This window comes from Cavia porcellus, unplaced genomic scaffold (assembly GCF_034190915.1).
Source record: "Cavia porcellus strain 051 isolate PalLab524CR breed Dunkin Hartley unplaced genomic scaffold, mCavPor4.1 scaffold_4, whole genome shotgun sequence".
Classification (NCBI taxonomy): Eukaryota; Metazoa; Chordata; class Mammalia; order Rodentia; family Caviidae; genus Cavia; species Cavia porcellus.
Genome location: NW_026947487.1, coordinates 12,601,181 through 12,618,986, shown reverse-complemented (window position 1 = coordinate 12,618,986; position 17,806 = coordinate 12,601,181). Strand labels below are relative to the sequence as shown.

Genomic DNA, 17,806 nt, shown 5'->3' with positions numbered 1-17,806 from the left:
TGTCTAAAAGGCACTTAATTATAGATTTAAGTACCTATAAATATTTGGAAGCCATGGGATATTGGGGAACACAAGTAAGAATTAAAGAATACCTGAGATGAATTAATAATAGGCATGGCATAGGCAGTTCAGGTGGGATTGGAGGTGTCTCAAACTATGGGATCAACCAGAGAAGCAGTTTGAAACCTGCACGAAATAGGCCCTGTTATAAAGGCTGCATAAGTTGGCCATCAATACTCCCTACAGAGACTGAGGAATTAATATAATGGTCTGAAAGCTCAGGAAGAACCCTATACATGTCCTCTATCTCCACAAGTATAGAGAATTTCTTACCTGAGACTTCTAGTGGTAAATGGGACTCTGAGAAGGACACCTTAATGAGGGCTGTGGACCCTGAGCCCTGTCAGTCTTCATCAGCAAGTTCAAACAGATTTGTCTGTGATGAATCTGGCAGTGTTGGCATTTCCTGTGAGGGAGAGAAGTTAGGATGGCTTATGCACTCTCTGGTAGTTAGGACAGTCCAGTAGCCCTGGGGTAAGATCCTAAACAAACACCAGGATGGGGCACTCTCTTGCCTAATATCCTTCTGCTGCATTCGAAGCATGGTATGGGAGGGGCTCAGGAAGCTTCACCTTCTGTCGGTTTACCTGTCTCAGAGCTCCAAGAGTCACTGCTAAAAGATCAGATTGTTCTTTTTTTTTTTTATCTCTATTGTTGAAAACATGAAAAGCCATTTTAAGAAGGTCTCCCTGTGGGGTCTGAGGGCCAAGTTTAGACTTTTTTCTTGGGATCTTGCCACAGTGGAAGGTATCTGTAGAATTAATTAATTATGCAGGAGTCAAATCAACAGGGCATTTATAACTTTAGTAATGGCTTCCCATAAGGAGGATAAGGTCCAGAGAATTTTAGAAATTAACATGCCATTTAGTTGTCATATATAAGTATCTCTTTATGCTGTTAAAATGTCTAATACAATCTGAGTTTTGGAAGATGGCCTGTTTTATTAATTTTACCTTTTTATTTAGGATAAAAATAAGCTATGGTGTCATTTAATGCCAGTTGAGTACAGTTAATTATGGCTTGGCAGAGGGTGGAGCCAGGGCATGCAGACAGGCTGGGAAAGGCTCAAGCCTGGCCTCTGCTCCAGTGTTGGTCTTGTTGTTTTGGATTCATCATATAACCTTTTTTCTGGAAAAGATTTTAAACATAGTTTTATACAAAAGTTTATAGTCTACAAAAGAAACAAATCTTATTTCTCAGATGTTTTTGATTCACAACTAGAGTACATAAAACTTGTTTAGACATTACATATATGCATTACCTTACACAAGAACTATAAAATAAAATTTAGAAATTACAGGACAATTATATTTAATTTTACATATTATGTTTTCAATTTTCATATTTACACTAAATTATGTACCTTTCAAATTTCAAGTATAAATGTTAAAACTTTTATGGAAATGATGTATTTTCAATAAAAACCATTGGGTGAGCAATTAATTACTTTAGAGGAGAAATAATATTTTTGCTAATGTATTTGTTTTATCTGAGATAAATAACTTTAGTTGTTAGTGAGATAAAACTAATATTAAGGCAAATATTGCAAGTGAAAGACATGTCAAATAATCCTCTATAATAGCAAAAAATAGTGAAAGTAATCAAGCTGTTGATGACAGTTCAGCCAAGGGTGATAAACTCTATTTCATCACCTACACTTAAACAACTGGGTTTCCCATTCCTGCCAAAGCACTTTGCACATGTCACAGCACAAATTAGTGAAGTCTAAATTTCAGCTTAAGGCTCCATGTGTCATTTAATAGCATACATTTGCTAAGTGTAGCTGAAAAGCAGGCTTCTATCAGGGACTCTGAAACTCTTCATTTACATAAGAATGTGAAGTTAATTGTGTTACAGATATTCAGGTCTCCCCAAGGAGTTCATTAAGCATGCTGAACATGCTGAGATTATAACTTAACAGTCAGTTCTGAGAAATTGGGAAAATTCTACTTCAGATACAACACCGTTGGCAATAACAAGCATAATTTAAAGCATACATCACTCTGAATCAGAGATGGGCTTCCACTAAAATTTATCATCTCTCTAATTTCTATATTCGTTGCTAAAATGGTGTACATCAATGAATTAAGTTATTCAAGGGCTTTTCTTCTCCTATGATTAAATAGCTAAGTACTTTATCATAGGTTTTCACTTAAAATATTTTTGAGTATGGTGAAGGCCAAACAAACTATCTCATCTCCCTAAAGAAATAATGTAAGAATAGTTTAAAGCCGAAGAAATGAAAATATGCTGAAGAAAGAATAAGATTAACCATTTATTTACCCTGCATATGTACATATTGAAAGAGTTGCTGGCCCAGACCGGACACTTTAACCAGGAAAAGCCTCAGCCAAGTTAGGGGGCTCCTGCCTCCCCCACCCCTATAGATTTGCCTGTAACCCTATACCCCCATCCCTGGGAACCTGTCCCTGGCGCCAAGCGTGTGCCAATGAAATACCTGTACATCCCTAATGCCCTTTGGGGTCCACCCCAGACAGAGGCTACTTATAGTCCTCACTCCACGTATTCAGAAGAAGAAGAAGAAGAAGAAGGAGAAGGAGAAGGAGAAGGAGAAGAAGAAGAAGAAGAAGAAGAAGAAGAAGAAGAAGAAGAAGAAGAAGAAGAAGAAGAAGAAGAAGGAGAAGGAGAAAGGGAAAGTGTGTTCCAGAGAGATCACCGGCCCTGGGGTGGAGATGCTGCGCCCCAGGGCTGGGGGGGGGTCTCTCCCCGCATTCCCGAAATAAAGCCACCACTGCCCACTCCTTTCACAGCCGTCCACTCCACTCATTCCACGGAGCTCTTTCCCTTCCTCTTCTTCTTCCCCCTCTTCTCAGACCTAACACATATTACTATGTATATATGCATATACAATATGCTATTAAAAATGGTTATCCTGAAATTTAAGAAAAGAGAATACTGTAAAAAACAAATTGTCATTTATATCTCTCATAATACTCCCCATTGTTTCAAACAAACTTTACTTATTACTTTTCAAAGTGCTTTATAGAAGTCTTTTCCCTTGAATGTATTTAGTTGTATTATTGTGGCTGCATTGATGTCCTGAATAGATTAAAAATGTTTATTTCTCATGAGGATTTTGAATTTAGGGAAAGCTAGAAGTTATAAAGTGCCAGACCTAATGAATATAGAGGATAAGGACACAGCATAATGTCTTTATGAGCTCATATTACCCTTAGATTGTACTCAGCAGCAGCGTTCACTGTATTTTTTTATCACATCTCATAAATACACCTAAAATGAGGAATTCCAGAACTGCTTCACAAATTGGTAAGAACAATGAGATAGCAATGTCTATAACTAGGTGTAGTATTCTGAGACAGATTAATGGCAATGTCTTTTACTATAATCATTTCTTAATTTAAAAAAAATCAGTAGGCTTTTTATCACCCTGTATGTATATTATATTGCAATAATGTTAATGACTTGGAAGTAAATCTGATTTCATAAATAATATTCAAGTAATCTAGATTCTGGATTTGTTTTGTAAAATGACCCATCATCTATAGTTAAGTTATTTCACTTTTGTTAAATGAGAAAAATGCTTATTAGATGATTTGTTTAATCAGAAATAGTATAATTCTGGATATGGTGACTTTTGCACCACTCCCAGCACTCTGGGAGGCTAAGGCAGGAGAACTCCAAGAAATGGAGTAAAGAAGTATTTAGACTAAAGTATTGAGATAAAGTACTCTTTACCAGAAACACGATTTTATGTTAACACAATTCTACATATAAGAAATAAAGGCAAAAATGTTACTTTAAAAGAAAAAAGATTTTAAAATTTTGTTTCTCTTCATTCTTTTTGCTTTATTTCAGTCAATGAGTTTTTTCTGCTTAATGTTCATTGAGATTGGATCATGTGGAGAGAGAGACGTAATAATCTGAATAATTTGTTTTTGTTAAAATAGTGGATACAAGGAAGATAGAATCCACTTTTGCCAACAGGCGATGACTGCAATAGAAAGTTCATGGAAAAGAGAATAAAAATAAAGCATGGGAAGAAAGTAGTGATTGAAAGGGTTTTATCTAATACAAAGACACATTCTAACATTACATCACTGACAAACTATCTGAAGGTTTCAACATAAAAGAAGGAAACTTCATTTTGGCTCTGAATGTTGAAGGCTTCAACCCATGGTTAGCTGGCCTTATCCTTTAAAGCCTGTGGTTAAACAGCACATGATAGCACATGGGGGAAGAAACTGATCTCCTCTTGTCTGTCAGGAAACACATGGAAAAAAGACCTGCCGTCCCAATACCCCATTTAGGGACATGAGCACAATGATCTAACTTCCCTTTACTAGGCTCCAACTCCTAACTCCACCACCTACAGGTAGCACCACAGGTTGGTCATCCAGTGTTTAGTATATGGGCCTTTATGGAAAATATTCAAGACCAAAACCGTAACAAGATGTTTGTTACATTTCCTCAAATAGTTTTTTCTGTACATTTTGCTATCTGATATAGAATAAACTTAGAATTTGACAGATATGTCTCGTTATCGTTTTCTGAAAATGATATTTTCATAATTATTATTGAAGTAGTGCTTTAACTGTGATGGATGTATTATTATATTAAAAGTAAGTGTGAGAGTTTTTCAGTGAGTTCCTTAAGTGCAGCTGAAAGCCACACTTCACATTCTTGTCTTACTTTGTCATCCTTTATGCAACCAGTTTACTATAGTAAACTGAGAAACTAGGAAATCTAGTATAGAGAGAGTATTTAGGTTTGTCTTCTGGTTTGTTTCTAGCAGAAGAGCTTTAGAAAATCAGAAAAGAGTGATGATTTGGGTAGGATCCATATCTGTAAAGCTGCCCTACTCTCAGTCATGGTGCAATGCAAGTAGGCCATTCGAAAACTAAAGTTGTGTGGAGGTTTCCCAACAATGTGAAAAATCTATTGTGGTGCTGACAATAATTAATTTCTTTAAATTGTATCTGGTTTTCTTTTTAATGCTATACCTGTTTTGAATGATTTTCTTCTATGTAGGGAACAATTACTCTTGTAACTTTATCTAACTATTATACTTGTCATGAGTGTTGATTTTAATATGAAATCAATGTAAGATCTTCTCTCCAAGGGTTGTCCATGAAAGTAATTGTGGAAGTACTGGCTTTAATTCTGATATATTCCATAATGTATAAATATCTCATTTTGATCCTATCATTACTAAATAAATTTTTATTATTTCCATATTTTATAAAGTAACAGATGACAGAATGTATATGCTGTACATCTGTTGTCTGAATGTATGTAATTCTGGAATTAGAGTTATTTATTTGGTATATGCATTTCCTTTTCTACTATACCTGTTGTTATAACTTGAGCCCCGGTATAAAATCCAAGGAGGCAAGAGGCCGAAAATTTAGTGGCAAAGGCTTTATTTTCAGGCCTGGCGACCAGTCTCCGGGAGCCAATTTGGAGACTGTCCCCTAGAAGCTGCAGGGAGGACTTTAAAAAGGGGCTGGAGGAAAGGGCGGGGGGAGAGAAACAAAGAAACCTGTAGAGCCATCAAACTTGTTGACCCGAGTCTGGAAACTGTATTGCTGTCTATTTAGCTCTGACAATCTAGGGAGTTTCTGGTGTTTTTTAAAAATTATTTTTATCCTGCAGACTGACATTATCTCAGAGTGGCACGTCTGCAGCAATATTTGGAGAAGAAAGTGGACAGTTAATTATCTCAGGACAGCTTGTCTTCGCTAGTGAGTGCGAAGGGGTCACAAGTTATGAGACGCTGGAACTTAAGTTTTACGAAGACCTGATATCTAACTCATTTGATATATACAGAACAAAAGGAAAGCACCGATTGGGGTTTGGGCCATAGTATTACCCGGTAATTTGTTTTAAGCTAAGCAGTTCTTAAAATTGGGGCAGGCTCATTTTACAACAGATCATCACCGGGTCAGGGGGAGGTCACCAGAAACCCAAATTCTTTATGGCCTAGATAGATAGGTGAGGGGAGAGGGAGGCAATAAGGCGCCATACAGAACAGAAAACGGCGGTAATGTGTCAAGGTCAGGGTAAAGGGTTAAACTCACACGCAAATCTCTCTGCACACAAGCAGGTTACTTTAAACAAATGTAAATTAATTGCCATTCTAGTTTTCCTTAGCTCTTTAGCGGAGAATAGAGGCTCCTAGCAGTGATTAACAACCCTTGTTAGCTTGTTTTAGCACAGCTTCTGTAGTTTGTAGAGAGCAACAATGGTTAACATATCAATTAGGTGAGATTTTTGCAATTCTTTACAGAGGAGAGTGTTGCTCAACAGATCAATTAGGTCCCTTAACATATCAGTTAGGGAAAAAGGATAAAACAAACACATTTAGTAAGCCCCTATACAGGTTTGCTATAATACACATATAACAAAGCTATTTTCTTAGGGTACAACATTCCCCACTGATTTTAGTCAGTGTGTCAAATCATTGACTCTTTAGCATCTGTTTATAACCTTGTATGTGTCTTTAAAATTATAAGTTTTTAAGAACTTTGACATAGTTTATCAACTTGTTTACAACACAAGGCCCAGTAGGAGGATTAACAAAGGTCTTGTAGCTGTCATTAAAGCTGTTAACCAAAAGGAGAAAGAAAACCAACATTTAAATTTACTCTGTTTTATCATGCAAGTAACAATTTTTAAGTCAGACAGAGGCATCTTAGGGGTCTCTACAAAAGAGGAGAACACAAAATTATCAGTTATATTAGACAATCTTAAGCTTTAAAGTGTCCTTGGAAGAAATGACAGTTTATTTATCCGCAGGCTAATGGTCTTTTGAAGCTGGGACCTGTCTGCAGTGGGAACGTTGAATCCAGGCAGGCTTTCAGCTACTTTGACAGTCCATTGCAGCTCAAGTGATTTATGGTGAGGTCGCTTGTCCAGGTGCCTAGGCTCTTTAGCCCGCAGTGGGCAGCAGCGAAATAACCAGTGGATGGAAGTCAGAGCTGGCTAAAGAGTCTGGGGGAGACTTAATAAGATCTTGATTAGTTAAATCAGCTAATTTTTAGAAACCTTTAATGATAAGAGGAAGATCTCTTATATAAAACCTCAAAAGAGGAAATATCTGCAACATAGGGGATGCATCACGCACACAAAGGGGCAGAAGGAAAAGAGACTTACCCAGTTTTCGCCAGTTTTTAAGGCCATTAGTAATTATAGTCTTTAAAATCTAACTTATCTTTTTATCTCTCCTGAACTCTGAGGCTGGTAAGCCCAATCGAGTTTTTAATTGATCTGCAAAGCTTAGGTTAATTTGAGTTATTAGGCTATAAAAGCCAGGCCATTGTCGGACCCCATGGATAAAAAGGGAGACCAAATCAGGGAAACTGCTATCAGAGCTGACTCAGACTAAGTAGAAAACGCTTTTACTCATCTAATGAAAGTATCAACCATTATAACATTTATATCTTTGAAGTTTTAGGCTTTTTATTTTTGTAAAATCTATTTTTTAGTGTTTTTAGGCATAGTCTCACGATAACCAGTGGTTTTTATTTGTTGCAGTACTTTTAGATTTACCAATTGGCACTGAGGGCATCTGAAGCTCACAGACTGGGCTAGCTTGATATTAGCCCCCGGGAATCTCTTGGAAGTTGAGCTGCCAGATGCTGGTCTTTTTAAGTGTAAATGGGCTCTGACAAAGAAAATAGGTGGGATCAGCAGTAATGTCAAGCTTATCTCAATCCCCACTGATTTTGGGGCTTTCTGGCTATCTTTTGGAAGGTGGCATTTGTCAAATTATTTTTTTCTATAACAAGATCATCTTCTGCCCAATGGCTTATACAGCGGATAGTAGCCATTCTCTTTGGCATCTAAATGGCAGCCAACAAGTCCAAATTTGGGGAGCAATTTAATCCTTTGACTCCAGAAGACAATAAACCCCATTTTTGATAAAGACAACTTGAGGCCTCAGTGTGGGCAATGGGTTTAGCCCACTATGCTGATGTCTCTGGCTCTAAGATTTGTTCCCATAGAACCTAAGATTTTGTGTAACGGCAGCTCCCAAGACCCGCTTACCTTGATAGACGTAACTGCTTTCATCAGAGAAGTAGGATGGAACTCTAGATAATGGCTTATCCACTAGATAAGGTCGAAGTCCCGTGAGGTGATCAATGACCTCAGTACAATTGTAGTGAGGCAACGAGGGGTCATCCTCAGGCAGCAAAGTAGCCAGAGTTTGAAGCCGCTGTTTCCAGAAATAGTGCCTGATAATGTATGGCTCAGGAATTAGACATCCGCAGTCTGATGGGGCCTTGATGAGAGTCTCCAGGGAACAGGAAGAAACAAGAGTTTGTGTCCAAAAGTCAATTTTTAAGCTTCCTTTATGAGGGGGCCACTGAGGAAATCACCACAGACAGGGTGGTCATCTGGTTGTTACAGAATCAAGTGTCTTGGAAAGGTAGACAACAGACCTCTGCCAGGGTCCCAAACTCTGGATCAGTCCTGTGGCTCCTAGAAATTTTGCACTTGTCTTTTAGTCACAGGGACTGGAATCTGTTAGATGGCTCACAACAACCAGTGCAGTCTTTCTTTGTGTAGACTGGTTTTGACAAGGTCGGGGGGACTCGCATCAGAGCAGTTACTTTCTCGGCTGGCCCCTCTGATGTGATTGCTACTCTTTGAGAGGCCTGATCTGCCAAATTGTTTCCTCAGGTGAATAGCAGCAATCTGCCGACAGCCAGACTGTTGCCAGCAAATCTAGGATCTGTGGAGCCACCCCCCCTTTTTTTAAATCTTTGCCCTGGCCGAGGTTAAGAGACCTCGCTCTTAATAGATTGCTCCATGTACATGTATAGTAGCAAAAGCATATCTACTATCTGTATAGATGTTTACCCTCTTTTTCGTGGCTAGTTTTAGTACCTCAGTCAAAGCAATGAGCTCCACCTTTTGGACAGAGATGCCAGGCTCTAACCGCTTAACCCAGAGTACCTCTTTTGGTGGTCACTGCTGCCCCAGCCACTCATCTGCCTCTGCCGTTCTGGATGAAGCTGCTTCCATCTGTGAAATTTCTCAGGTCGTTGTCAGGCATAAGGGTGGCTGGGTTTAAAACTGAAGAAGTCTTGAAAACTATCAATTCTGGGTCTAGGAGCAGGGCCTAATAGTGTGAGATTTTAGCACTCACATTTTCAGGAGGGGTTTTGATAAGAGTCTCTAAACTGTGGGAGGTCACTACAGAAATCTTCTGTCCAAAAGTGAGGTTTTTTTTTTTTTTTTTTTTTTTTTTTTTTTTTTGCCTCTTTTAAGTAGCATTGCCACAGCGGCCAGAATTTTAGGCATGGAGGCCACCCTCTTGATACTGGATTGAGCCTTTTGGAAAGATAGGCTATAGGCCTCTTTCAAGAGCCAATGTCCTGGGTTAGGACTCCTTTGGCAATGCCCCTGAGTTCATCTACGAACAAGGTGAATGGCTTGGTAACATCAGGGAGTCCCAGGGCTGGGGCCTTTGTCAAGGCCCACTTGAGCTGCCGCAAGGTCCAGTTTACATTTATCAGTCCAGTTTAGTGAGTTTTTTCCTTAAGGGAGCCCTACAGGGGGTGAACTGTTTCAGTAAAATTTAGAATCTACAGCCTGGAGTATCTGACAGCTCCCAGAAATTCGCGCACCTGTTTCTTAGTTTCTGGGAATGGGATCTGCAATATAGCCTGGACACTTTTTTTGGACAAAATCCTCCTTTTTTTTTTTTTTTTTTTTTGCAATTTGTAGTCCAGATGAGTCACAGCCTGACAGCGCAATTGTGCCCTTTTAGTCGAGACTTTATAGCCTAATTGCCCCAAAGTCTTTAACAGTTTCTCAGTTGTCTCTTGACAAGCTTACAAGCTTCTGTGGGGGTCGAGGCTATTAACAAGTCATCTATGTGCTGGAGGAGCACTATCTCAGGGTGGTTTTTTTTTTTTTTTAATTTTAAAAGATCTCTTGTTAATGTCTCATCAAAAAGAGTGGGAGAGTTCTTGTAACCCTGAGGTAAATGTGTCCGGGTCAGCTGTTTTTTTACCCCCGTATCTGGGTCAGTCCATTCAAAGGCAAAAAGGAGTTGACTCACCAGAGTAAGTGGCAAAGTGAAGAAAGCATCTTTCAGGTTCAGAACAGAGTACCAGGTGTTCTCAGGATTTGGCACTGTTGGGTATAGACTCAGAACTCATGTATTAACTCTCCGAGATCCTGTACAGAGCGATAGTTATTTGTCCCTGGCTTCAGTGACTAGAAGCAAGGGCATGTTCCAGGGAGAGACACAAGGAATGAGAATATCATTGTCTCTTAGCCTCTGCATGTGGACTTTAAATCCCTTTCCGGGCCTGCAGGCTTATCGGGCATTGTCACAAGCAGAAGGGGCATGCTTGGGGTAAGAGCTCCATCAGAAGGGGGACTTGGCTGACTGCTAGCCCTGGAGGATTGTCTTCTGCCCAGACTTCTGGAATCTCCTGATTCCATTTGCCCAACAGTTTCAACTCTAAGTCAGTTGTGAGGACTCAGGTACGCTGGACAAATTTCCCAGTAGACGGTAATTTTTTTAGTTTTAAAAGACCTTTTGTGCTATCTCTATCAACTGGCTGAGGGGCATTTTTTTTTTAAACTCTCAAACCTTTGTAATCTTTTTTCTAACATGTGGGGCCGACTGAGTTGCAAAGAGACCAACTGGCGATACTAGGGAAACCCCCTTACCTCTGGATGTCCAATCGGCTTGGGACAAAAGGACAACATGGTTTTGGCATTCCATATCAGAGAGCAGGCTTTATCTGGATGGCACACCACCTTTTGTCCCAGGGTGCCACCTGGCAGGCCATCATTTTACTGAAATTACATACTTAACAAAAAGAAGCTTTTTTATAGGTAACAAAATTGTGCCATATAATCTCCCAGAGGTCCACAGCACATGTGAAAACTTATATCTTATCTCTATTATCATCTATAATCTCATATTAATGGAAACACTTTGCAGCAAAGGTTTAGAATCTTATAAATAAATCTATCAAAACTGATCCAATACTGTCAAACTTTGAACACATTTACTTCTTGTCAAACCTGTTGTCTTCAGTACTATAAACCAAGACAAAATTTATATCATCTCAAGCTTTTTATAACTTATAATATACCTCTAAGTTTTATCTTTTTTTACATTTTGGCACAGCAGACATTTTACTTGAAGACAAACCACCTTTTTTGTCCCTCCTTTTTACTATCACCAGTCAATTATCTTTTTTTTTCGCTTCTCAGACAACATTAAAACTCTCAACAAAACCCTTGAAGTTACCTTCTAGTAGTCTAAAACATATTTAATTAATTTTATGTCTTTTTACCACATTAAAATGCTGGGTTTTTTTAAAGCTATAACCTTTTAACTGGCTCAATTACAGTATGACCTGGTTTTTACTTGGTAAAGTTGATATGATTCTTAAAAACCATAAATATATACATATATGTGCACATATATTTACTTTTTAACCAGAAAGAAAAATACTCCTTTTAAAAGGCATGCCAAGGTTGCAAGCAATCAGTTGAAGACTTACATATTAAACAAGGCGCCACAACATTAAAGACACAAACAAAGGGTGCTTTTTGCACAGTTTGGTGAGCTAAAGGAAATAATTTTTCTTATTATGAAGCTTGAATCTAATAAGCCATATGGATCCTGCAACAGAAATGGGCAACAAGCCCCTAAGTTAGTAACAAATCCAAACAGGCAAACAATTTTAAAGAACAAAAACACTGCACATCAATATCTAAATCCCTTTGTCCATTCTGGGCTCATAGAAGGGGTTCCTAGGAGAGAATGTTCTGTTAGATTTAGGGTAACCAAAAGGAGAACAATTAGAACAAATGGACAAACAAACAGACATACAAGACGAGACAAGCTGCAGCAAAAATGGCCTTTGCCCAAAAATTAGTCAAATTTTGGGATCTGGAGGAATTAACAAATTAACCAACAGAGTGGTTCCTCACCCGGTGCAGAGTCACAAATGGCAAAAACCAATTGACTCTGTCCTCAGGAGGTTTCACTTCCCAAATTAAGGGCGTCCCCTTCCAAACGGAGCTGTTCCCCACCCAGGGCAGAGTCACAAATGGACAGAATTTGTCCTACAAACCAACTGACTCTGTCCTCGGGTGGTTCCCGCTCCCAAATTGAGGGCGTCCCCTCAAAATTACAAATTGACCGCGGCCCAAACAAATCCTCCAGAGCACTTACTTTCAAATGTTTAGAAATGAGTCTGGGGTCTTGCTTCCATCCCGGACGAGCCCCCAAATGTTATAACTTGAGCCCCGGTATAAAATCCAAGGAGGCAAGAGGCCGAAAATTTAGTGGCAAAGGCTTTATTTTCAGGCCTGGCGACCAGTCTCCGGGAGCCAATTTGGAGACTGTCCCCTAGAAGCTGTAGGGAGGACTTTAAAAAGGGGCTGGAGGAAAGGGCGGGGGGAGAGAAACAAAGAAACCTGTAGAGCCATCAAACTTGTTGACCCGAGTCTGGAAACTGTATTGCTGTCTATTTAGCTCTGACAATCTAGGGAGTTTCTGGTGTTTTTTAAGAATTATTTTTATCCTGCAGACTGACATTATCTCAGAGTGGCACGTCTGCAGCAATATTTGGAGAAGAAAGTGGACAGTTAATTATCTCAGGACAGCTTGTCTTCGCTAGTGAGTGCGAAGGGGTCACAAGTTATGAGACGCTGGAACTTAAGTTTTACGAAGACCTGATATCTAACTCATTTGATATATACAGAACAAAAGGAAAGCACCGATTGGGGTTTGGGCCATAGTATTACCCGGTAATTTGTTTTAAGCTAAGCAGTTCTTAAAATTGGGGCAGGCTCATTTTACAACAGATCATCACCGGGTCAGGGGGAGGTCACCAGAAACCCAAATTCTTTATGGCCTAGATAGATAGGTGAGGGGAGAGGGAGGCAATAAGGCGCCATACAGAACAGAAAACGGCGGTAATGTGTCAAGGTCAGGGTAAAGGGTTAAACTCACACGCAAATCTCTCTGCACACAAGCAGGTTACTTTAAACAAATGTAAATTAATTGCCATTCTAGTTTTCCTTAGCTCTTTAGCGGAGAATAGAGGCTCCTAGCAGTGATTAACAACCCTTGTTAGCTTGTTTTAGCACAGCTTCTGTAGTTTGTAGAGAGCAACAATGGTTAACATATCAATTAGGTGAGATTTTTGCAATTCTTTACAGAGGAGAGTGTTGCTCAACAGATCAATTAGGTCCCTTAACATATCAGTTAGGGAAAAAGGATAAAACAAACACATTTAGTAAGCCCCTATACAGGTTTGCTATAATACACATATAACAAAGCTATTTTCTTAGGGTACAACACCTGTCATATTGTTGTTTAGACTATTTATGTTAACAGTAGCATTGTATGAATTTTTCTTAATACCTTATTAACTCTATATTTTAATTTAACTTTTAATTACTTTCAAGTTACTTGGATATTTTAGTTTCTTTATTCAATAGTTATTGTAAATGCAAATATTGAGTTCAGTCATCCAAGTATTTTAATCCTCTTTCTAGTTTTCCTCGCAATCCAAAAGGTTATATTTATAAACCCATTAAGACATTATTGGAATCCTAGCAAGTTAATTCCAATGTACCACCACTAATCCAACCCACCATGAGAGTAAAGATATCAAGGCATGTTCCAAGTTAAGGACCACCAAGGGGTTCTAAATCCAATCCTCCTGAGGACATGTGGACAAAGACCTGGATCCTGAGCCTCTCCCAGCATTTATTATCTTGTGAAGAAAGAGAGGGTGGCTCAGGGATGAGTGTTAGTGAGGATGTCAGGAATTACTCAGTAACTTGAGCTGGCTGGCCAGGTGCAAGAATGGCATCTCTGTAATTTGTAAAGATAAGGATATGCAAAAGGATCTATTTACATAACCCAATTAACATAGCAGTGAAACTGTTTTGGGGGGCTATCACTTTTGATTTCTGATATGCAAATACTTTTTAATTTTATTTAAAGAGAAAAAAGAAATAAAAAAGCAAAGCAGTAACAGGGTACAAATAATACAGAATTTCAATAAAACATTACAGTGAGAAATCACTAGTTAATAGGTTACACATTGTCATCTTAGAAACATATGTCCAAATTATAAAATTAAAACATATAAAGTGGCCATTCATACAGTGAGATTGCAGACAGATCCATTCAATGATTCAACAAAAGCTCAGTAATATGGTTTTCCATACTACACACTCAAACATACATGCAGTTATATCTCTTAGACCACCTTCCTTTCCTCTCTTTTTTACACTAACAATTACACTTTTTATGCAAACTCTTGAGCCCTGGGGAATCATAGCCTCTTATCTTGAGGCTCACACCCAGTTGACATTTCCAGAGCTATTTGCTCTAGTCTCCCATGCTCAATTCTGTATTGTGGAGAACACTATACAAGAAAACAGGACTGTATGATGGCTATAGATTTTGCACATTAACATCTTGGCTAGCCTTATTTGCAGTGCTCAGAGCCAAGTGAAGAGAGAAGAAAATACTCTAGCCAGCCTTTTCCATATCAGTATAAGGAAATGAATCTATAAGTAATCAAAGTCACAGTAATTATTTTGGATTCAAAGGGAGTCACTGGAATTGTCTCCCACAAATAGTGAGATCAAACACCTTAATTTTCTCTCATTAGTTAGAAAAAATTTTCAGTGATGAAAATCAAGAAAAGAAAGTTTATTTACCTCAGATTTTGTAGAAGTTTCAGTCCATAATTGTCTAGAATTAAAGCCGTGTGGTACAGCAAAGAGGCCACGGTTATAGCAACAGAAGTCAGCAAAACAATAGGAGCAAATATGAGCAGAGAAAAAAATCTCTTTTCCTCCCTTATGTTGTAAGCATGCTACCCTCCCAAAAGAAGGTGTATCACTAACACCATCTTTGTGCCCTACTCTTACACAAGCTGAGGCTGTTTACTAAGTGAGGACCCTAGCCACCTACTGAGTTAGGTAGCTAATTTTTTTTTTTTTGTCTTTTTCCTTTTTATTGGTACCGGGGATAGAACCTAAGACTGCCTGCGTGCAAGGCAGGCATTTATGCCACTGAGCTAAATCCCCAGCACCCTAAACTTCTAATCTTTTCAAGTTGGGTCAGGGATATGACTCAGTGGTGAAACACCTGCCTGACAAGCCCGAGGTCCTTAGTTTGATTCCCATTCCTAGGAATAAATAAACTTCTCAAGTTGTCACAATGAATCAACCACTACAACATCCTAAGGCATAAATAGTTGAGTTGGGGCATGTCCTCTACCTCCGAGGGTGTAGGACTGCTGAATTATTCAGTGAAAGCTCTGGACTTCTCAAGTTGACAAAATATAACAACCATTACACACCTCTTATATCTATCAATTTTATATTTGTTTTTTGTTGGTTGTCTTCCATTTTTATTTTCCCTTCTTTACTTCTGGGTTATTTGTACATTTTAACTTGGAATCTTACACATATAATAGATTTTAAACTTAATAAAATTTATGTTATTTCTATTAGTATTAAATTTGTATCTGTTTTATGTATTGTACCTATCAACAACTCTCCTCTCATGATGTCACTTTGTATATGATGTTATATACCACAAAAATTCACATTATTATAATATAGTCATTTAAGCACATTTAAAATTTTTCTGTGCTATAAAAGAAATGAGAAGTGTTCTCCAAAGCAATTATTTCAAATGTATTTTTTTCTTCATCTGCCAGTCTTTTCCCAGTAGTAAATATTACAATATATTTTAATATTTTAAATAAATTTGGTCAATATTGAATTTGTGTTGGTTTACATCAGTATTTTATAGCATCTCATAAAGTAGGCTCTCTGTGTATTTTCAAGAAAAGACAGAAACAATTAAAAAAGATTCTAAGATACTGACCTGAGTACAAAATTACAAATGGCATAATATTGTGCAAATAATTTGAGGGTCATAGAAACTTTGGATCTTAAAAATAAAACAGAACTTACAGAAAGGGGTGGTACAGGAAGTGAAAACAGAAATGTAAAACACAATCTCTGAAAAGAAATTTCATGTACTTATATAAATTAGATATACATTTCTTTCAATTTTTTATGTCTTCCAAAATTTATAACACTTTTTGCCAGTACTACAGCAGCAGAATTATCTGAATAATTTTGAAGTGAAGCATTGTTAATTATTTTGTCTATAAAAATAAAGTGAAATCTGCTACACTGGTAATTTTTTTGCAAATTCAGCTTAACCAAGAAATTTTATCAAAGTTCCTCTTTATTACTTTCCTTATTGCCACTAATTGCTCCCCCAATTAATAGATTAAAAAAATACAAACATCTGCCCATTTATACCAAAAGCTAAAACTGTAAAAAAAATTAATTCCCATGTAACAATGTGCATGAAAACAAAACAAGAAATAGAATAAAATGATTAGTATCTTTAAGAGCATTTGTCAGAATTTCTTTAGACTGGAACTACTTTATTTGGTACTCTGATTCATGGAATTATATTTATTCTTATGTGTAATTATATATTATTTTTATTATTATTGTGATTAGTGTTGTGTGAAATGAATTTGGTAGTGTGAACACAGTGTTAATTTCCATTGTCCTTTCACAGTGAAACACACTGGAATCAGTAGCACTAAAACAACTGAACCTGGATAGAGAAGTCACTGAAGATTTTTATGTTCTCTGCACATACAGTTCCTATGTTACCTCTAGAAGAAAACTGAAATGGCTTTTGACTTTCTTAATAATCCACAGAAAAACTTGTAAAGTAAGCTGATAATTTGATTTCTTTCATATATGACTCCAGTAACTATACATGTATTTACACATATTCTGTTGATGTAACAAATGTATTACCAATTTTTTCAAAAAATTATTTTTGGAATAATTTTGAAATAAAACATTTTGTTTGCTTTGAACATGTATTATAGTTTAGTTTTGCATGCTTAATAGGACATCTGTATAGTGTGCATTTTTTCTATAAGATTATTTAAAATATTAATGAAGTTTAGAAATTGGACATTTAGATGATAAATTTCAATAAATTGCTCTTACTTGAAATGTTTAAATAAGATATGGAGATGAGATGTTCAGCTCATTATAATTCTGTAGATAAAAAATGATATTGAAATGCAGATCAAAATGATCTTTGGCTTACTACCAACACTAGTAATTGTTAGGTCTGAGAGAAGAAGGGGGTGGAAGAAGAGGAGAAAGAGGGGAAAGAGGTCTGTGGGAGGAGTGGAGTGGATGGCCATGAAAGTAGTGGGCGGCGGTGGCTTTATTTTGGGAATGTGGGGAGAGGCCCCCCGCCAGCCCCGGGCGCAGCCTCTCCACTGCACCCGGGGCCATGGTTATTCCGGGAACACGGGGAGAGGAGACTGGTGCACTGGCCGCTGGAATTTGGTGATCTCTCTCTGACACGTGGTGTGGGGGAATATAAATAGCCTAAGCTTAGGGCAGTGCCCTAAGGCCATTAGAGATGCACAGGTATTTCATTGGCGCCAGGGTTACAGGGATGGGGGTATAGGGTTACAGATAAATCTATAGAGGGCGGGGGAGGCAGGAGCCCCATAACTTGGCTGCCACTTTTCCTGGTTAAAGTGTCTGGTCTGGGCCAGCAACTCTTTCAGTAATGTTATGAGACTGTTATTTGGTTGGGGTTTTCTCAATCTTTGTTTTTGTGAAACAGCTAGGTGATATTTTACCCATATAAAAATCACTTTCACAATTTGACAAAGATAAATAACCAGGTACC

General features: G+C 38.0%; 1 long non-coding RNA gene across 1 annotated transcript in view; it reads left to right on the top strand.

Annotated features, from left to right (window-relative positions):
• LOC134475566 (uncharacterized) overlaps positions 1–16,849 on the top strand; it is a 36,982-nt gene extending 20,133 nt beyond the window's left edge. Inside the window, exon 3 of the long non-coding RNA XR_010046734.1 lies at positions 16,658–16,849. This is a non-coding gene — a long non-coding RNA (uncharacterized LOC134475566). The remainder of the gene's footprint in view (positions 1–16,657) is intronic.
• The last annotated feature ends 957 nt before the right edge of the window (positions 16,850–17,806 follow it).